The sequence below is a fragment of the Triturus cristatus genome, chromosome 5_1 (genome assembly GCF_964204655.1).
Source record: "Triturus cristatus chromosome 5_1, aTriCri1.1, whole genome shotgun sequence".
Lineage (NCBI taxonomy): Eukaryota > Metazoa > Chordata > Amphibia > Caudata > Salamandridae > Triturus > Triturus cristatus.
The window spans coordinates 202,609,557-202,632,072 of record NC_140587.1 but is presented as its reverse complement, the minus strand read 5'-3'; the positions used below and the strand labels follow the sequence as shown (position 1 = coordinate 202,632,072).

At 41.3% G+C, this 22,516-nt stretch overlaps 1 long non-coding RNA gene across 2 annotated transcripts in view; it reads left to right on the top strand.

The window, feature by feature from the left end:
- The window catches only part of LOC146830640 (uncharacterized), a 258,204-nt gene that overhangs the window by 48,305 nt on the left and 187,383 nt on the right, over nucleotides 1-22,516 (top strand). The window contains exons 2-3 of one of the 2 annotated variants that reach the window (XR_014961180.1): nucleotides 3,994-4,141; nucleotides 9,453-9,833. This is a non-coding gene — a long non-coding RNA (uncharacterized LOC146830640). The remainder of the gene's footprint in view (nucleotides 1-3,993; nucleotides 4,142-9,452; nucleotides 9,834-22,516) is intronic. The other variant, XR_014961179.1, reaches the window with a different exon arrangement.

Sequence of the window (22,516 nt, the reverse complement as noted above, 5' to 3'; positions counted from 1 at the left end):
GCGAGTAAAAAATCACGTCTCCCCATTGGCTTCCACTCTCAACTTAGCAGGGAACATCATTGCGTATTTAACTTCTTGGTCTCGGAGAGCCCGTTTCACCTCCAGGAAGCTGCGACTCTGTTTCTGCACTCTCACTGTGAAGTTGGGAAAGAACATGACTTTGCTGTTCTCGAGGGTTCTCAAAAGTGAAAAGCTTAGCTAAACTTCCAGAGCTTCCTAGGATGGATAGTAGCGCTGAAATCTGTAACTTATTGGCCCAATCCTTTAGGGACAAAGTGGATGCCGAGTACAAAGTTCTTAGTGAATATCGCAATACTATAACCGGGAAGCCCTCGGCAGGCATAACACCCTCCCCACTCTCCCTTCTGACCTCCTTTTCCGCACCTCCCATAGAGCAAATCATTCAGGTGGTCAAGACCTCCAAATATTGGGCCCCACTAGATCCCGACGCTCCGAATATACTACACCTGGTCTGTGAAATTGTCAGTGAGTAATTGTGGGTCATTTTCAATGAGATCATTTGCTCAGCCATCTTCCGAGATGCTTGGAAAATAGCGTCAATTCTGCCACTCCTGAAGAAACCTGATCTCGACCCTGCTGATCCCAGCAGATATTGACCCATCTCGAGACTACCCTTCCCAGCGAAAGTACTGGAGAAAATATTAAATACACAAGTTACAACATTTATCTCCTCTTTGGATCTGCTGGATCCATCGCAATCTGGTTTCCGGGAGGGGCATAGTACAGAAACAGCTCTGGATATGGCCACTGAAGAACTGAGATCAGTTCTGGATGTCAGGGGGTGAGCCGCCCTGATCCTACTAGATCTTTCGGCGGCCTTCGACACTGTGAGCCACGCCATCTTAATCAACAGGCTCTCAGAACTAGGAGTCAGAGGCACGGCCCTCAAACTGTTGTCCTCCTTCCTTTACGATAAAGCTAAATCAGTAGAGGCCTGGGCCTTCTCCTCAGAACAGTTTTTGCTCCTGTGTGGGGTGCCACAGGACTCGGCACTAGCCCTACGCTATTTAACCTATACGTCTTCCCTCTGGCTAAAATCATCAGGCAATTTGGTTTCTCAGTGGTCTCGTATGCTGATAATACTCAGCTAGTTGTGTCAGTATCTAGCAATATTGAAGAGACAGCGGATCGTTTTAATCTCTGTATTACTCGGGTCCATCAGTGGATGAGTCGGAACTGTCTGAAATTGAATGGGGGAAAGACAGAGGTTCTCCTGTTTGGCACAGATACCTCTTTTTGGACACCCAGATGGTGGCCATCCAGTCTGGGAGATATCCCAATCCCGGTGCATAAGGCAAAAAATCTAGGCTTTATCTTTGACGATAAACTGACCTTCAAAAATCAGATCAGTTCTCTCACTTCATCAATCTTTTTCATCTCAAAGATGATTAGGAAAATTCGCCCCTTCATTCCACCAGAATCTGTGAAAATCCTGGTGGCAGCACTAGCCTTGTCCAGACTGGACTACGTGAACGCGCTGTACATAGGAATCCAAATGCAGCACCTTCAAAAGCTGCAGCGTCTTCAAAACGCAGCAGCCAGACTGCTGCTGGATATCCCAAAATTCCAGCCTGTCTCGTACAAATTGAGAACCCTGCACTGGCTCCCTGTGGACAAGAGTATTACATTCAAATCCCAATGGCTAGAGTTTAAGGCACTCCACGGGTCGGGTCCTGACTATCTGAAGAAGCGACTGAAATGGTATACACCACCTAGAAATCTGAGGTCTGCTCACTGCAAATTTCTACAAACACCGAGATTTAAGAGAGCTTGTTGGGGTGGAAGAAACTTCCTGGTAGGGACATTTAAAACCTGAAATGGGCAGTTGTGTGATTTATACAAATCAAATCAAATCAAATTTAAAAACCTTGAAGAAAATTAGTCACCTAATTCCATTTGTATCTCAATCTGCAAGTAAACCTTATGCAGAAGCTACAACAGTGCAAAACTCTGCAGCCAGAATGCTCTTGAAATTACCTAAACTCCATTCTACAACCCAAGCCCGGAATGAGCTTTATTGGCTCCCCATATAAAAATTAGCCACTTTCAAGGCAATATACATCGCTTTCAAAGCTTTAGAGGAAACAGTCCCTCACTACCTAATAATTGGTTCAGATGGTACATTCCTAATAGATCCCTCCAATATAGCTTTGAAAAAAGTAATTGTGCCACAACATAAGCTGATTTCCTTGGGTGGCAGAAGCTTCATTAGAAACACTGCACTTCAGGGGCGTGGCTTAGGGGGGCATGGCTTAGGCGCCTTCGGAGCTGGCCGCCGGGTCTGTGAGCTCCGCGATGGCGTGAGACGAAGGAGTGTCTCCAGGCTATCTTTGCCCATCGTTGGTACACGGAAATGTTTCTGCTACCATCGGAAGTGCAGCTCCGCGAAGTGCGCTGCAGCCACAGAGGTTTGGTGAGCTTCAAGACGTCTTTTCACTTCAGAACGGCTGCGATGCACTCGCGGCCGCCATTTTGTTTTTTATTTTTTGAAACGCGTTCCCCGCGTTAGCTGCCACAATATCTCAGAGGATGCCTATTTTTTGCAATTTGAGCACCACAGATGTAGTGTTTTATCTGACAAAATGTTATGCTCCGCGGCTGGATATTTCTATATTTGGAAGGTAGGCTGTTCGTCTTGGGGCCAATTTGACAGGACAGGGCTGTCACTCTGTCGCTTCGCAAGGCTGCTAGCTCTCTTGGGGGACATTATTCTCTGGCTTCAAATTTCTGAAACTATTCCCAGCATTTTTTCTTATACAGTGGCGGAGTGTCTTATCCTGTACAGCTATATTTTACTTTCCAAAATTTGCTGGATATTATTTGTTTTCAATTTGCAACATGGCAACTTCTCGGAATAATCGTAGAGAGACTCCGCAGTCCAAGGCTACATCTTTAGAGGACTTCAATCCTTTTACTATTCTACAAGAGAATGCGGAGGATATCTCCAATGATCCTGCGGTTCTAAAGGGTTCCTCTCCCTCTACGTCCCGAATAGGCGCCAAACAGGGGTCTAAAATACCATCATCAGTTCCCTTCACGCCTAGGAAACGAGGTAAAGCGAACCCTCCTTCTCCTACAAATTCTTCTTCATCTCTTTCGTTGGAACTTATTCTTGAAGAGATTCGCGCCCTCAAGCCTTATATGGAAGAAACCAACATTCGTTTGCAGTGCTTGGAGGACAACTGGTCCGACACTGAGCAACAAGTTGATGTTCTGGAGAAGAGAATTGACTCTGTTCAAGATTTCGCTATGCAAGTTCCTCTTATTCACAAGGAAGTTGATCATCTTAAACAACAGGTTGAACATTTAGAAAATCGTAATAGTCGTAATAATTTACGCATTTATGGTCTGGCTGAAGGACTTGAAGGTTCTAACGCAATATCCTACTTTCAGTCCTTTCTTCCAACTCTTCTTGGACTTCCAGAATCTCCGCCATTAAATATCCAGCGTCCACACCGTTTGGGGCAACATTCCAACTCTACATCTTCCTCAGCGAAACCCAGAGGAATAATTCTGTGTTTCCTAGAATATACGGATCTTCTTAAAGTTCTGCAGGCGGACAAACAGAGAGGAAAGATCTCTTGGAATGGTTCCAATCTCTTTTTTGCTCAGGACTATTCCAAAATAACTGCTGACCATCGGAAGAAGTTTTTAGATATGCGACCAGCCCTTCGCAGCTTGAACGCTCATTATGGCTTATTTCACCCCTTTCTTTTCAAAGTGACTTATAATAACAGAACAACCAACTATGAGGATCCTGCTGTTCTTCAACGATTTTTGGATTCTTGTAACGGAGTCTCTATGGACATTTCTAAATCATAATATGTTGTGATCATTTTTGTTTTATTGTTTAATATTTGTTATTTATTTGTCCGCAAGTGTGACTTTCTTATCTTTCAGTCATTTTTGTAAGTTTGGGTGTTATTATATTGTTTTTCATATTAATCTATATCTTATTTTCCTCCTTTCTAGGTTGTGGTTTCTCTGCTCCCTTCTTTCCAGTACTCTTCACTATGCCTGGATGATATTCTCTGTTTGCTTCTCGTCTCGTGACCTCTCGCCCGGCGTTTGGCCCTCCCTATGTGGCTCCACCTACCCCGACATTCTTGTTTCTTGTGTGGTATGTTTTTCTCTTATTGTATTGATTTATCATTTGTTAATTTTGTTGTGTCTTCTTGTTTTCTGTTATCTTCATTCCTTCCCTCTTTTTCCCCTTACTCCTTCATTTTATCTCTCTTTTCAACTTTTCATCTATGTTTCTCATATACAGCGTCTTTTCTCTTATTTTTACTCTTTCTTTTCCTCCGTGATCGTATGTATCCCTCACTACTATCTCTTTATAATAGTTGTTGTATACTTTACATTGTTTTTGCATATGTACATGGCAAGCTTTGTCAAGAATTGTTTCAATTCCTTTTATATAAGATTTAAATGTCGTTAAATATTATATCTTGGAATGTTAAAGGTTTGGGTTCTCCTATCAAACGCCAACGAGTTTTGTCGCATATTGCGAATTTGAAAGGAGATATTGCTCTTTTACAGGAAATTCATTTACCTGATACTGAAATAATTAAGGTACGAAGGAATTGGGTAGGTCATATTTTCGCCTAACCTGGTTAAGGAAAACGCAATGGTGTTGCTATTCTTTGTCATAAACGCTTGGATGTTCAGCTTTTAAGACAGGATAATGACTCTGCCGGCAGATGGGTTGTGATTTCCTTACTGATTAACAAGATTCCTCTCACTATTTTTAACATCTATGCTCCCACTATCCAGGATAAATTGTTTTGGCCCCAAATTCTTTCCCTTTTAATGCAATGCACTGATGAGTATTTGATTTTTGGTGGGAACTGTAACATGATTGTGGATCCCTTTATTGACAGAAACTCCAAATCTAGTTTTGTCCCTTCCTTAATGCATTCTCAATTCAACTCCACTATTTCTCAAAGATCTCTTGTAGATTCTTGGAGACTTGGTCATCCCACGTTACAAGAATATACTTACTACTCATCTGCTCACTCTACACAATCTCGAATAGATTATCTTTTTATTTCCAAAGCTTTACTTCAGCACATTTCTCATTCAGACATAGGATCTATTCTAATTTCTGATCATGATCCAGTTTCCTTAAGTTTAGATCTACTTCCCCCTGTTAAAGGTACTAGACGCAGGAGATTTAATAACTCTCTTTTGTTAGACCCTAAGGGCCCGATTCACAGAACAAACTTAAGACAAAATCCTAAACCATTTTGGTATTCACAGAATGCACTTACTACTTCTGGTATTCACAGAATTAACTTACTACTTTTGCGATTCACAGAATAAACTTACTACTTTTGCTATTCACAGAATGGATTTACGACTCCTAACTTTACGTCCGCACTCGGGCCGGAAATTCCGGCCCGGAGGCGGAGCTTCCGGCCCGAAGGCGGAGCTTCCGGCCCGGAGGCAGAGCTTCTGGCCCAGAGGTGGAGATTTTGGCCATGGCTAAATCTCCGCCACTGGCCGGAAGCTCCGCCTCCGGCCTGGAATCCCCGCCTCCGGGCCGGAAGCTCCTCCTCCGGGCCGGAAGCTCCGCCTCCGGGCCGGAATTTCCGGCCCGAGTGCGGACGTAAAGTTAGGAGTCGTAAATCCATTCTGTGAATAGCAAAAGTAGTAAGTTTATTCTGTGAATCGCAAAAGTAGTAAGTTCATTCTGTGAATACCAGAAGTAGTAAGTGCATTCTGTGAATACCAAAATGGTACTAAGTTTAGGATTTTGTCTTAAGTTTGTTCTGTGAATCGAGCCCTAAGTTCACACCAGCCTTTCTTGATATTGCCTCCTTATTTTTTGAGGAAAATCAATCCCCTAAATTGTCTCCTCAACTTGTATGGGACTCCTTTAAAGCTGCTTCTAGGGATTTTATTATATCCTTTGTTGGTCACAAGCGGCGTGCAGCTTCTTTTTCATCTCAGGCACTTAATTTACAAATTAAAAAACTGGAACACAGCTATTACCTAACAAAAAGCCAGTCTACTTTAGAGGAGCTTATTAATGCCAAACTTTCCTTTAACAAACTTTCTACTGATTCTGCAAATCTTTATTTACTTAAATCTAGCGCTAAATTCTATAGTGCAAAAAATAAGTCTGGCAATCTTCTTGCTAAATATCTCAAAATCAAGAAGGAACGTACTAAGATTGATTCTATCATATCCTCATCTAATACCGTACTCCGCAAGGACGAAGACATTCTTTTAGAGTTTTCCAATTTTTACAAATCACTATACACTCCAGAATCTCCCCCCCTTGTATCTGACATTGATCAATATCTAGCCTCTATTCCTCCACCTCCTTCTTTGGATGTGGATTTTTCTTCTTTAGAAACTGACATACATGCTAAGGACATCCTCAACGCTATTCAGTCACTTAAAAAGGGAAAAGCCCCGCGACCCGATGGTTTTACTATAGAATTTTATACCCACTTTTCCAAGCTGCTTATTCCCAAGTTACTACAATTATTTTTGTTTTTTATAACTTCCCAGATATCTGAAGGTTCTTTTCAAGAGGCTTTGATTTGTTTTCTTCCTAAAGAAGGTAAACTCATACACTGTGCAAAAATTACAGACCTATCTCTTTAATCAATTTAGATTATAAGATTTTTGCGAAGATTCTTGCGCTCCGCCTCGAGAATATTCTACCACAACTAATAGGTAAAGAACAATGTGGTTTCATTAAGGGACGCCACCTCTCTGATAACACCCGTCTCTTTTTCAATGTTCTTAGTAAATCTTATTCCCATAAATCTTCGTTAGCTGCTGTGGCTTTAGATGCTGAGAAATCTTTTGACAGGGTTAATTGGCAGTTTATCTTTTCAACTCTTACTTGGTTTGGTTTTGGCCCTAAATTTCTATCTTATATTTCCCTGCTTTATTCTTTTCCACGATCATTTATTTTAGCCAATGGGCTTGTTTCCTCTTCTTTCCCTCTTCTCAGAGGTGTCAGGCAAGGTTGTCCTTTTTCTCCCCTTTTATTTATCTTGGCTCTTGAACCCTTCTTATCTAAAATCCGGATGAACAAAGCTATTACTGGTTTTCCTTATGGTGATAAACATCTAAAACTCTCGGCATATGCCGATGATATTCTTTTATTTATATCTAATCCTCAGACATCCTTGCCGACTTTTCTTTCAGAAATCTCTGCCTTCTCCTCGGTTTCAGGATACAAACTCAATGTAGACAAATGTGAAATTCTTCCGTTAAATAAATATTGTTTTCATGCTGATTTTGTATCTTCTTCTTTTCACTGGAGCCCTACGAAGATTAAATACTTAGGTTTATGGTTTACCCCCTCTATTAAAGATACTGTATCACTTAATCTTAAAAACCTTCAATCAACTTTAACCAATTCCACATCGCGATGACATCCCTTATTTTTATCTTGGTAGGGTAGACTAGATTCTGTAAAAATGATGTTGGTCCCAGTAATTTTATTTTTCTTATCTAATCTTCCAATTAATATTCCTAACTCCTGGTACAAAAAAATATATACTATTTTATCAAAATTTCTGTGGCAGAACAAAAAACCTAGGATGTCTTTCTCCAAACTTAAACAACCTAAACATTTAGGTGGAGTTAACTTCCCTGATTTTGCATCATATCAACCTCCTTCTTTCTTAAAAATTCCTCTTTGTTACTATCACAGAACGCGTCTGATTTGGTAGCTTTACCTTTGTGGGTAGAAATTGAATCTTATTTTATTTCTCCTCTCTCTTTTGATGAATTTTTATCCTTATCCAATACTCCTCAGAAATGTTCTCTCCCCATTCTTAAGCATGCTCGTAAAATTCTTCACCCACTTATGCTAGATGGTTTAGATGACCGAGACCGTTTCTTGCAGTCTCCGATTTGGTATAACAGGCATATTAAGATCAAAAATAGGACTCTTTTTTGGAAGGACTGGTTCCATCTTGGTCTTAGATGGACCCATCAGCTTTTTCAGGATGATACCTGTATTCCCTTCTCTATATTACAAAAGCGCTATTCTCTTCCTTTTTCTTATCATTCCAAATATACATTATTGGCCCTAGCTGCTCACAGTTCATATGATAATTTCTCGTCTCCTTCTACACAGATTAACCCTTCTCCTTTATTACTTTCATCCCTGACTTTGAACACTTCGGCTTCTCAAATCTACACTAAATTGAGAAACAGTGGTCGCACTCGGGACAAGTCTACGGTAGAATCTAGTTGGGAATCTGATCTAAACACTTCCTTTTCCTCTTCTATATGGGATAACATTTGGACTAAATTAAGAACATCTTCTAGGGCAGCAAATATCACTCAAACGTTATTTTTCATATATAATAGACTTTTAATTACTCCAGCCAGATTGCATCAGATTAATCCTCTCACTCCCTCTACCTGTTGGTCCTGTTCAGCTCCTGTTGCGGACCTTAAGCATATGTTGTTTACATGTCCAACTATTCACCAATTTTGGATTAGGTTATGGCAACAAGTTAACAAAATAGTTCGCACTAATGTCCCCTTCTCTTTTTCTCATATTTATATAGGTAGCGTTGCAGAAATATGGTCTTCTTCCTCTTCTCTTAATACCCTCATCATTGATTTACTTATTGCTGTTGCTTTTCAGCAAATTACTAAGTCGTGAAAAAATGCCTCAAATGTTTCTTTTCAGGCCTGGTGGTATGGTGTTTGTTATAACCACAGATTGGATAGAGCATATGTTCACCCGATTGCACTTGCCATTAAGCGCGACTTGTTATGGCTACCTGTTACTAATTTTTTAGATAAGTCTGCTCAATTATTACCAGCACATGTTCCAGCCATAGAAGAAGTTTCCAAACCTCCTTAACCCCTTCGATGCTGCGCAGATTCCGCCGCTGTGCTGACGGAATCTTGCGCGGGCGTGGTCATGACGGAATGGTTCCGTCATGAGCACAGCTCAACCGTGGGTCATGACGGAACCATTCCGTCATGAGCACCGAAGGGGTTAAAGTAATATTAACTAGCGATTATTTTATTCTGTTTCTCTTCTAAATATATAATTAAGTCTGTAGTAGTGAGATAAGTATGATATGTATGTTATATTTTTTCAATGCTGTTTCAGCTGTATTGTTATAAGACATATGTATATCCTTCTTTTTTGCTCTCTCCCCTCCTTCCTCCTTTCTTCCCTTCCCTTCCTATTCTTCTCTCTTTATTGTATACAATATAGTTCCATTTTTTCTTATTACTATTATATACTGTATTGTATTATTGTGTTATCTTATTTTATACCAAATAAACTTTCTTTTAAACTAAAAAAGAAACACTGCACTTCATTGGAACGATCTGCCTCTGGATATGAAAGCGGCCCCTACTCTTCAGATCTTCAGGAAACAATTACAAACTTGGCTTTATAGTAAGTAAATGTGCACCACTCTTACTTTCAGGTGAGCGCCAAGATGCCTCAGTGAGTGCTCTATAAAATCCAAAATCAAATTACTGCTGCATGGATTGGACCCATCGCAAAGAGCTGCATCGCCTCTGCAGCCTCATCGAAACCGCCGCTGTGCGACGCATCCTGGGCTCAGGCCCTTCCAACCCTTGGTGACTGCAGCCCCAATGACGACTCTGGACTCTGCATTGCAGCACCTCAGAACTGACACATCACCCCGACTTTGGATCTCAAGTCCTCATCGACAGGATCCTTGATCACAACACAGGATGATGCACCGCGGGCTCGCTGCAAATCCGGACTGATGCATCGCTTCGACTGCATGACGCATCTTCGATTCAGATCCTCGCAACAGTCTGCAAACCAGGATTCTAAGGTACTGTTCAGCTGGCATAAGCGGGCTCCTGTTGCTGGCCCGCAATCTAGTGTGGTTGGCCTAAACGTGCGATTCTAGCATGACCAGATATTCACAATTGACACTTGGTGCTTTTTGGCACTATTTTTAATGACATCTTAAAAATTGCATAACTCCGGTTCTACTAATTCGTTTTGGTCTTGTTTTATTTATTCAAAATTACTCTTTCTTACTCTTTCTAACTTGGTCTGGAATCCTTTTTATGTGGTGTTTTTCACCTTTTACTGTTTGAAGTATTGCACAAATACGTTACACATTGCCTCGAAGTTAAGCCTGACTGCTCTATGCCAAGCTGCCAGAGGGTTGAGCACAGGTTAATTTAGGGTTGGCTTGTGCTTCACCTTGACAAGGATTGTGGCTACTGCTGGTCCAGGGTTCACAACCCAGTCAACCAACAACTCTACTTACACACCCTCAAAAATAAGATAGCAAAAATAGGCTTTGAAACCCAAATGAAATGGTCTGGTACCACTAGCCCTATTATCACTCAGAGCAATTCCTTCTCAGAATTTTTTTTTAACCATTGTGAAAAATTTATGGGCAGACCCATGATGCTGCCCTTATACCCTCCATTTTCAGCTGCAAAATTAGACTTACAATTAAGTTATGCAGTATTGCAATATTGCAGAAATCTTAAACAATGTTTCTACAGTTTCCTTTCTCAGATTCAAGCAACCTTACCTGAGTGTCCAGCATCGGACTGCCATTTCCTACAGCCTGGTTACTGGGTGTAAATTCGGTGTGTGTGAAATTTGCATACATGCTTTTGCTTAATTATGTGAAATTGTATAAAATTCTGTGAAATTATCTGTAATTACATGAAATGCAAATCTGTCATTTCGTGCTATATTTTAGCGCAAAATGCATGCTTGCATTGATTTTTTGTGCAAGGAAGCATTTAAACAAAGCACAGCGAACAACAGCCACTTGTAAATGAGGCGTAATTAAATGAAGTTCCATAATGATGTAATTTCGGTAATTTTGCATAACAATAGTAATGCAAAATTCCACAAATTAAGTGAATTAAAATGTGTCCCAGGCCTAATATACTCACTGACGTGGACCCTATCAGGTTCTGCTCATCACTAATACAGCTGTTAAATGTAAGGGTCTGGTAACATGCATCCACTCACTCCCTTCAAGGACAACAACATCCTTTCCCCTTCTTCTGAACTTCTGAGTAGCCTAGGAGCCAGTTCTCGTGCCGGTCCTGCCTCTGCTGATACCCCCCTGCCTGCTAGTGGGATAGGCCCTATGCACTCACCTTCTCTTCCTGCACACCCACCGCAACTCAATGCTGCCCCCACACCCTTTCATCGTCACCACCTCTTTCTGTGGTAAGCATCCTGATGTAAGTAAACACATGAAGGAATGCAGGAACCACTTCTGTATAAAGCAGGATGTTTATTTGCAGAGCACAGACAAAGCGTACACCACAACCGCTGACCGGACACCAACTGCCGCCAGCTGGAATCCCCACAACACTAACATGCTAGTACTAAGAACGCTACAAGCGTTCTAGGATCTGAACAGGGAAAGGACACAAAGGAAGGCTTGATTCACACACAAGAAACAGAGTAAGTACTAACAAGGCTAATATGTAAATAAGTATTTACAACACATCTTCTTCCCTAAACTAAACAAAGAAACGATATACCCCAAGATGCGATCACATTACTTGTGACACAAATAATCATCCAAATAAGCTGGAGGTCTGCGAGACCTCACCACTCTGGTCTCCTCGCAGTGAACAGAATCATTGTTAACACGGGCTTGACTCTGTACATCAGAAGAACTACAAGCATCACCACCACCATCCTCCCTACAGCGGCTTGAACTCAGACCCGGAGTAAGATCCTCCGGAGTAGAAAACAAGTAACCGCTACTGGTTGAACCTGAAACAACAGGCGTGGTGAGATCCTTAACCACTGCAGACTTGCTATACAAAGCCACCCTTCGAAGATTCCACTTCTCCCCATTGTCAAGCACCACATAATGCTGAAAAACCTTCTTCACCACATGTGGACCCCTAAACTTCGAAAGACCCTTGGCCACTCTCCCCGATTTGACTTTAACCAAGTCACCCTCAGAAATTGTACTCCCCGTTTTAACAATAGTCTCTTGCTGAGTACAACCAAGAGCTGAATTTTTAATCCAAGAGGGAGCAAGTTTAGTGCCAGGACGTCTCCCCCGCATGAGTTCAAAAGGCGACTTAAAGTCCGCTTTATGAACAGTGGTCCTATAGGCCCATACCATGTTCCTGACCATCTCATGTGCGAACCCACCTGAAACACACGACATCTGAATAATACCCTTGACCACTCTATTAGCCCTCTCACACACACCATTTGCTTGCGGGTTATAAAGCGAAGTACGGTGATGCGTCACACCACACCCACTCAGAAACACACGCATCTTCTGAGATGTTAGTTGGGTACCATTATCTGTGATTAAAATCGAAGGATACCCCTCATCCAGAAAAACCCCTTTCAAAAACTGAATGGTGCAATCAGTGGTTATATCCTTAACAAACTCCACAACAAGCCACTTCGAGTAAACATCCACTATTACAATGGCAAACCGTTGAGCAAAAGGCAATTCGTCCATAGGACCTATAAAGTCCAAGCACACGGTATGCCATGGTAAACCCGGACCAACAATGTGGCTGGGCGTAGAACTAGACCCAATCTTGAGTCTCTTTTCACTGTCCTTACACACCGAACAATTCTCCACCCACGAAGTCACCTGTGAGTCCATGGCAGGCCACCAAAAGTCTATTTTCAACCTACGCTGTGTAAGAGTTTGCCCTAAATGACCCTCATGAGCCAACTTTACAATTTTCAGTCTCAAACCATACGGTGGAATATATCTATCGCCTCTCATTAAGATCCCACCACCATACACTGACAACTCATCCAACACCTTAATGAAAGGTCGCACCGGTGGTTGGACACAGCTTTCCCGCCGGGAGCCTAGTTTCACCAAATCAATCACCTTCTGCAAAACTATGTCTTTTTCCATGGCATCCAACCATTCCTCCTTGGTGAAAGTACCATCGCTCAAGGCGACCACATCTTGAATGACGGCAACAGCTTCATCACAATGCGTAACGGACACCTCCTTCACCGTAACATCCTCTCTAACAGGAAGCCTTGATAAACAATCCGCCTGTACATTACGCCACCCTTGAACATATGAGATATCGTACTGATACTCCTGAAGTTTTGAAGCTAATCTTGCCAATCTCGGTGAACCCTTTCCCGCTCCCCCTGGGGACAAAACCTTTAACAATGGCTTGTGATCTGTTTTAAGCTGGAACTTAGTTCCCCACAAATATGTCCTGAAGTACTGGACACCCCAAGCAGCAGCCAATGCCTCTTTTTCTATAACCGAATAATTCTGTTCAGATGAGGAAAGGGTGCGAGAAGCAAAAGCAATGGTCTTTTCGCCTTCCTGCCATCTTTGCAACAAAATCGCACCTATTCCTATGGCACTGGCATCCACCATCAAAATGGAAGAACGTCTAATGTCAAAGGGAGTTAACACTTTCGCCTGACACAACTCTTCCTTAATCAGGTTAAAACACTCCTCATGACAAGCACTCCAACAAAATTTCACCCCCTTTTTGAGTAAGGATCTTAGGGTCATGGTTTTGCTAGAAAAATTCTCCACAAACTTCGAGTAAAACTCGATGAGGCCCATAAAAGACCTGAGTTGCTCCTTATCCATAGGACGCGGAGCTAACTTAATAGCCTCAAGTAAGTCCTTCTTCGGCTTAACTCCCTGAGCAGAAATCTCATAACCCAAATACTCTATGTTTTGGACAAGAAACCGACACTTCTCTTTACGTAGAGTCAACCCAGCATCTTGGATTCTCCCCAAAACTCTTTTAAGAACTACATTGTGTTCTGTAATGGTGTCTCCAAAGACTAAAATGTCGTCCTGAAAGAACACCGCTTTCTTAATACCTTTAAAAATCTCTGAAACCATGCGTTGAAACACACTAGCCGCAGAGCTTAAGCCAAACGGGAGTCTAGTAAACTGAAACGTGCCCTCAGTGGTAATAAAAGCTGTGAGTCCTTTAGACTCATCATGAAGGCGGATTTGGTGATAAGCACTCTTTAAGTCTAACTTCGTGAAAAATTTTGCCCCTTGTAAGGTTGAGACAAGTTCGCCTATATTTGGAAGAGGAAATGTATCAGCCACAACATACCTATTCAATGATCTCAAGTCCACACAGAACCTAATTTTGCCATCAGCTTTCTGCGTGATAACGACCGGAGATACCCAAGAAGATGCCTCCACCGGTTCAATGACACCCCCCTGTAACATCTCCTCAATCACCTTCTTGACTTCATCTTTCACTGAAATTGGGACTCTCCTCACCTTATGCTGCACAGGAACTGTGTCATGTTTCATAATTATCTTGTGGACATATCCCTTCAACTCTCCCAACTCATCCCTAAACACACTCCCTGCCTCATTGAGAATGTCACTAAGAGTGTGTTCGTCCACTACCATGACTTGATTAGGTGCTCTAGGGTTCACTATTATGTGCAAGTCATATTGATGAATCCAACCCAAAATTGGTGGACCATCAACTGCAACATAAACTTTCCCTGTGATTGATCTTCCTTCAAAGTGAATATCCGCGTCAAAGTAGCCCAATAGGTCTATCCTCTCTCCTTGATAACCTGTTGGTGAGATGTCACTCTCCTTTAAAGGTTGACTACCCCACTCGCCCCTGAATAAAGGCTCGGGAATAATTGTGTGTCTAGAACCCGTATCGACCATCAGAGTTATATTATGCTCATTAATCACAAACTGAGCTTTAGGTCTCACTTCTCTCTTCTCATTACAGTCACTCACACAAACATCCTCAACACACAAAATTTTGTCTTTATCACGCTTTAACCCCTTGGATTCGTCTTCAACGAAAGCTACACTAGAATTTCCTTTCGTCCTGCACATCCTAGAGAAATGCCCCAATCTCCCACACTTGAGACACTCTTTATTGTTCGCAAAACAAAACTTTGCGTCTGACTTATGGTTATTGCTACCACATCTAGAACAACAACCTCTGTCGTTTGAATATTTCCCAAAATTACTTTTCTTTAAGGGATTCTTACCCTTGTAACCCAACGCAGCTACATTCTCTTCATGACCTGACTCACACTCACTGTTTGGTTTGTCGGCCACTACAGAAATCAAACCCTGTTGTGAATTACAACCTTCTAGCTCTTTTATACATTTCTCTGACTCTTCTACTACTTTGGCTAAATCTATAGCTACTTTCAATGACGGATTCTTAGCCGCCCACAATCTCTCCTTAATCTTCTTATTGTTGCACTGCACTATGAGTTGATCACGTATCAACTCGTCATTCATTACCCCAGGTTGCACTTAACCGACAGTTCCCTGAGTCGTGCTACAAAGTCATCTATTGACTCCTCCATGCGCTGTTTGTGAGTGTAGAATTTGTATCTATTCATTACAAGGTTCTCCTCTTTACCAAACCTCACTTCCAGTCTCGTAACAGCTTCTTTATATTCGTTAGGAATAGGCTGACCACTAGCTTGTAAAGCTTGAGGAAGGTATTGAAATTCTCGTTGTCCCTCTTTGCCCAGGGCAGTCAGGAGTAATGCTTTCTTCCGTTTAGCAGGAAATTCTTGACCATCTAATGCGTCCAAATAGTTCTCGAACATACGTATCCAATCTTCCCAAGAGATTGATGGGGCACCTGGTTCGCTAAGAAATTGAGGTGGAAGAGTCACATTGACTTGTTGGTTAGTTTGCTGTGCCATGCTGGCCTCCGTTTGCCCTGAAGTTGAAGTGTGACAATATTCTGAAGGTGACTCTTTAGCGAAAGCAGGTTGTGTACGGGATTAAAAATACACACTATTTCCTGCGCTTGTGAGAAAAGACACTTGTTCTTTTAGAACACTCAATCCCCTCTTGCGGTGGACTTTGCACCAGAGCTGTACTTAAATATGCACGAACCAGAACTGCGACGGCCGCACAGTAGCGCGAGAATATAAGCGTAAGCTCACGGAAACGAGTTGATGTTTACAGTCAGTCCTGCTGCTAGGCAACACTCGCGCTCTAATGCCTCATACGCGCATTGGATTTGTTGCCTAGTAACGCGCTGTGTGGTTACAGTCAGTCCTGCTGCTAGGCAACACTCGCGCTCTACTGCCTCACACGCGCATTGGATTTGTTGCCTAGTAACGCGCTGTGTAGTTACGCACTCACGCTGTTACGTTCACGCCTGGCCGCGCTTCTTCTCGTAGCCGCTCACAAGATTCGAAAGGCTTACAGTTCACGGCGTGACGTCACTTTCTCTCCCAAAAGTCGCTGAAGTGCCTTTTTTTTTTCTCCTCCCGTCGTGACAAAATTTGGATAGCACGTCGTGGCTTCTCCTTGGTTGTTGTCGCTCGTTGTCTGTCTGCTCAGCTACCTCCAATTCCTGTGCTCCTACGTCCGGTCTGTTTCTCCAATCGTCGCCAAAATGATGTAAGTAAACACATGAAGGAATGCAGGAACCACTTCTGTATAAAGCAGGATGTTTATTTGCAGAGCACAGACAAAGCGTACACCACAACCGCTGACCGGACACCAACTGCCGCCAGCTGGAATCCCCACAACACTAACATGCTAGTACTAAGAACGCTACAAGCGTTCTAGGATCTGAACAGGGAAAGGACACAAAGGAAGGCTTGATTCACACACAAGAAACAGAGTAAGTACTAACAAGGCTAATATGTAAATAAGTATTTACAACACATCCCTCTCCCAGATATTGCATCCTTCTATGCGTTTTGCCTGCTATCTTTGCGGCAGCATTGAGTGTCTGTTTGGTGGTTGGTCATCACTGTGAAATGGATAATTGTTCCAAGACCTAATTATACTGAGTCCGTCCTGTGCTACTCCGTCTGTGTGAACAACTCCTAGGTGTTGGTGTTAGAAAAATACAGACAACCCATCAATGTCTGTTCTTGCTGAATTTGCACTCACATGCCTATGGATGTGAGGGAACATGTGCTTTTGAATGGAGTTCTCTTTGAAAAGATTTAAACTTGTATCAGCATGTTTTGCAATGGGCAAAGACAGACCGAATTTGCTGGGATTTCTCCCCTGTCCTACCAAAGTGCTCACATCACTTTCAGTGAGGGATGATTTGTGAACACCGATATCCAAGCAATCAGAGTGTAATCGTGGGTCAAAGAGACTGTGACACTGGTGTGAAAAACATAGAATTCAATTCTCCTCTATATGAATGTCGACTTCCTATAGGCTTAGTGTTTGAAATAAGTTATGTGCACTTCACCTGCAGGAGTAGGGCCTATCACTGACTGCCTCGAGAATTGACTGGGACTTGCTACACTGTAATGGTGTGACTGCTGGCACCATTCACTCTTTTCTGAGATGAATACATTATTTTCTATTCTTTCCCCTCGTGCAGTATAGACCAGGCCACTCGAGTCTAGACACAATCCTGAGATGTCACAAATGCAATTGCCCTAAATTTAAAAACTGATGAGTTAGATGCCTATATAATAATATTCTTGCAGAGTAAAATGGATTTAGGTTACCTCCTAGCATCCAAGGGGGTGGGGCAGCAGTGCAATTGTGCAGAATCTTCAATCACAATGCACAAATAAATCACATTGAGGATAGAGTTAAGAAATGGCAGGAGATTCAGAATGGAATGGATTCCAAAATCAATGGTTTCTGGAGGTGGTTCATTGGAAATTTTGGTAACTAGGGTTTGAATATATTTGAAATGAACGTTGCTTTTATTGTAATCATAGTTACTTTTGTTTAGAAATGCAATAATGTGTATTATCGTAGGCTATGGTGGAAATAAAGGTGCCACTCATGCCTTTCCGGTTGCCATCTTTGAGGATGATGAAGATAGTGATAATGAAAATGTAAAAGCTGAAGTTATGAGTTCATTTGGAATTCGTTTTTTAGAGATTTTGCCTCCCAAAAAACAGAGAGGCAGAGAAAACATAACTGTGAACTTATGTTGCCTAATATCTACGCATCCCTGAGTTATAATAATCATTTCTAGGCGTTCACCTTCCTAATCTACATATATTGCGTATTTAGACATGTGTGATAAATATTGAATGAACATTTATTAATGTCATTGTTTTTGCAAGGTGATAATCAAGTTTGCTCAACTATATTCACAGTATTTAATTTGAGTTGAACATTCTATTTAAAATAATTGGTACCAAGTCATGACCAGGATTTCATGAAAACTGCTAATTGCTTTCTTATTTAATATTATTAAAAGAACATGGTTTTGTTAAATGAAAATAAGTAAAAGGCCATGCGGCAACTTTTTGCTAACTGTTTATTGTGAAAGATTCAACAATGGCATGGCAATTTTATATAAGGGACAAACATTGTGAGAAGAGTTAGAGAGAAACATTGTGCCAGAAGACTTCAGCAAACCAGGCCACTCACCTTATAGTGCGAAACGCTAATCTGAGACATGCTAAACCTTCACTTGCTGGGCTTCTCAGCCTGCCTTCCAACACAGATGATACAGTAATATTGTTTAAAACAGGGATGCAGATGTAAATTATCTTTGAAACGCAAATGAGGCTTTTCTTTTGTAGCTGTGTTTAGTTTAGCAATCCAAAGAAATTAGAGTGAGATTGGTATAAAATCACAAATTCAATATGTTCAAATATTTTCCGCTATTCGCATTTCTTTGAAATGCTGAAAATATTTTATAGATCGTACTTTTCTTCTGTCCACAAGGATACAATTTTAATTTTACAATAATTCTTTAAAATGTTTCCATTGTTGACCAGTGTTCGTGAGAGTGTCATTCTATCATAAAAGAGGGTTTGGGTTCCACTTACCAGCCCTCTGATATTTCACAAGATTGGTCGGTACCAGAGAACACCGTATTCAAGTACTGTCCAGTGGGTTGGAGGGTGGTTGCAGTCTCACTGGCCTTCTGTCTCGTATTGGAACATTGACAAAGTCCTTCATGCCAGGGCTTCTACAAAGCCTATTTCTCGGGCTGTGTTCTTGAGGCTCTATAAAACATATTACCTGCACATGTGTATCACAGATTCCACTGAACTACTACATAACCGAGTTTTATGTTATTCTTGTATTACAGTTAAATTCTCAGCAGTCATAACATGCATGCAAACTTAGATGCTTCTCTCTGTCCCTGAGGCAATGCATTTCTTCATTCAACGGACCCAAATACCTCAACGACAGAATCAACTTCCACGTACCCTAAAGAAACCTCCGATCTTCCAACCTCACACTGGCCGAAACCCCGCGCATCCACAGAGCCAGAGCAGGCGGAAGATCCTTCTCTCACATTGCAGCCAAGACCTGGAACAAGCTACCGACAGACATCAGACACGCCCCCTCCGTGAACACCTTCAGGAAGACCCTCAAGACCTGGCTCTTCGGCTAAACAGGTCTGCGGACCCCCCCCCCCCCCAAGTGCCTTGAGACCCTCACGGGTGAGTAGCGCGCTTACAATTCCCTGATTGATTGATTGATTCACAGGGCAATTGAAAGTGTGATTTTCAGAAAAGAGTTCAGCAGTATTATAATGCATTTTTATCTGTGTTTCAAGGGTATCTCTCATTCTCTCAGTGATCAGAAGCTGCCTCCTGCTCACTAGATAGTTTCATTGAAGAAACATTTTCTATCAAGTGTTAATTTTCCATTGACTTGTATCAGGAGAAAAATATGTAGGAGCCCTTCTGGAATTGCATACATTTGAGATTTACATGTTACAACTGAATTTTTTAGCAAAGTCTCTAGTCGGTTGAAATGACAATTGTCACTTTATATTTTGCTACGCCGTTTGGTATTTTTGCATTAAACACATATTAGACGTTTACGCCTTCTGTCCAGTGCTTCATTTGTAAAAAATTAAGTGCCAGGGCTCTCGTCAGGAGGCAACTGCAACTTGCACCACAGATTGCCCCTGCCAGAGCTGCCACTAATAGTAACAGCTCAACTATTAACCATCCCTCTCCTACAAGTGTGACAATTTGGACTATTTCAGGTATATTGAATTAATATTTAACTGTTATTGTTGCCATTTCTAAAATGGCCAGACAGCGCCACCTTGAGGCAGACTGTCAAAAGCACCGGTGCTGACAATTAAGTGCTGGTGCCAAGTACCAGAAACCACCGGCTCAAATTAAGCACTGCTTCTGTCGTGTTGTGTTTTATTTTAACACCCTAATGACCTCCCCTAATAGAGGCTTGCCAAAAATATGTCAGCAATTTACAGATCCCCTAATTAAATGACAAAACAAATCTATAGTTTAACAAAATAACTGAGAAATCTGAAATAATGAAGGCAATTGAATTACTAAAATGTGCTAAACAAGGCCTGGGCAGGTTCCCTGCAGGCTTTTATGAAAATTGTCAAAATTGCTCAATAGAACACACGGAATAATCATTTGCCCACTATAGAGATACAGGGTTGATTTATGAGAATGCCTCTGAAGCTACTATTCTACTATATGTCACTATTGCTTATAAAGAGGATAAGGACCCCCAGGAAATCAAGAATTACAGATTGATGGCCTAATTTAGAGTTTGGCGGATGGGTTACTTCGTCACAAACAAGGCGGATATTCCGTATGCCATGTTACAAGAACCATAGGATATTATGCACTTGTAATACTGCAAACGTGATAGCCGTCAAGTTTGTAATGGAGTAACCCATCAGCCAAACTCTAAATCAGGCCCTTATTTTGTTACTCAATGTTGATTGTAAAATTAATACAAAAGTATATAAGCGGTAAGATTAGAGAAAGTCCTGCCGATATTACTACATCCTACACTGACAGTTTTTGTGAATGGCAGACTTACATCAGATAACTCAAGATTATTTGGCCATGCATTAGAAAAGGCCAAATTACTATTTTCTACCACAATGGCTATGGCGCTGAATGCAGAAAAGGCATTTGACAAGTTCTCCTGGACATTCCTGCATTCTGTACTAGCAATTTTAACCTAGAGTCTTTGAACATATGGTGTTAGCTCTTCATGCCAAATGCTCAGCTTGTGCCATAGTAAATGGATGCTATCTGGAAATTTAGATTATCACAAGAAACTAGACAAAGATACCAGCTAGGGCCACCGCTTTTTTTATGGGCTGTTGAACCTTTTTTCACTGCCATACTCTCGAATTCCAACATTAAAGGTATTCCTTTTTCCTCCATGCCATCAAGGTAGTAGTCTGCGCAGGCCCTGACCTGAACTTCTATGAGTTTGCGGAATTAGCTGCACCTCGAAATCTTACAATTTAAGTGTATGGAAACATTTCAGAATGCTCTTTAAGTCATGAGAAAACTTAAGTTTTCTCCCCAATCGTTTTAAGATTTCCAACAATAGTTGAAAATACTGTTCTAAAGTGGCAATAAATATAGATACAATATCCTGAGATATGGTTCAAAAGACTGTTTGGAAGAACCAAGAGAACAAATTGAAAATATTCTAAATTCCAAAATCAAGAAATTAACTTTACATCTGGTTGCCCAAATGTATACATTGATGGGGTAGATTAAAATGCACTAAAATGATGACTGCATCCTCCTCCCCAAACCTATCTTCGTTACTAGCATGTTCCACCTACAGCTGTCTACATATTTTTATAAAACTTTGGATAAACTTGCCTCTGAATTGATCTGGAAAAAGATAAAGCTAGACTCACTCGCAATAAACTCAGATCAAAGAAAGCATGCAGAGGCGTTAGTTTATCAAACAACTTGAATTACGAAATTTCCAGTTCTAGTGTGACAAGCGACTAGACCTATAAAGTTAACCTACCACTTACATGCAGATGGAAATTAACCTACAAAATTCTCTCAACCCTAAAACCATTTTAACTGTGAGGTTTCTCATTTATATATTATCATAAAAGACTTCATTTCTGCCTTAAATTCTCCAGCATCACCATCTCAAAATAAATAGGAAAAGGATCTTCTGAGGAAGCTGGAGGGAGAGAGAGGAATCCTACACATTAGATTTCCTCCTTTCCTCCATAATTCCCTCTTTTGTGCTGCTACTACAAAGATGTAATTTACCAGAGCATAATTTCTATACTTTGAGCAGATTGAAGAAACCACACATACCAGATGTTGTTGCCTTTCTGGAGAAAATATATTCACAGAGACATAGACGGCCGTATGTCCAAAATCCATTTTGCATTTTCTAGCAGTGCCAATCGTTATTTCAGGTCATTGGGAATTGCAAACTGGTGTTTTTTGTATTTACAAAAGGCATTTTAAGTGGTGGAACTTGAGATTTCCATCATTTAGAAATTGCATTGTTTGCATTTCGAAATTGGAATTCACGGCTGGTATTACCAATTAGTGAATCCCTAACACTAAGTACAAAGGATTTCATAATTGTGATTAGACAGAAAATGTCCATTTAGGAAATTCAAATACCATCAATGAGTATCAGGTGGAAACAAGTTGCACACTGTACAAAAAGTCACCCAAAATGCATCTGGCTCTTTCAGAATGGCGGCTCTGTGTGTCTTGACGAGGAGCATGAGGATTTTGGCTGGTAGGCAGTGAAGGAGGAGAAGACAGGAGAGGATGTTTGGGGTGAGGGTCACCCTGTTTAAACAG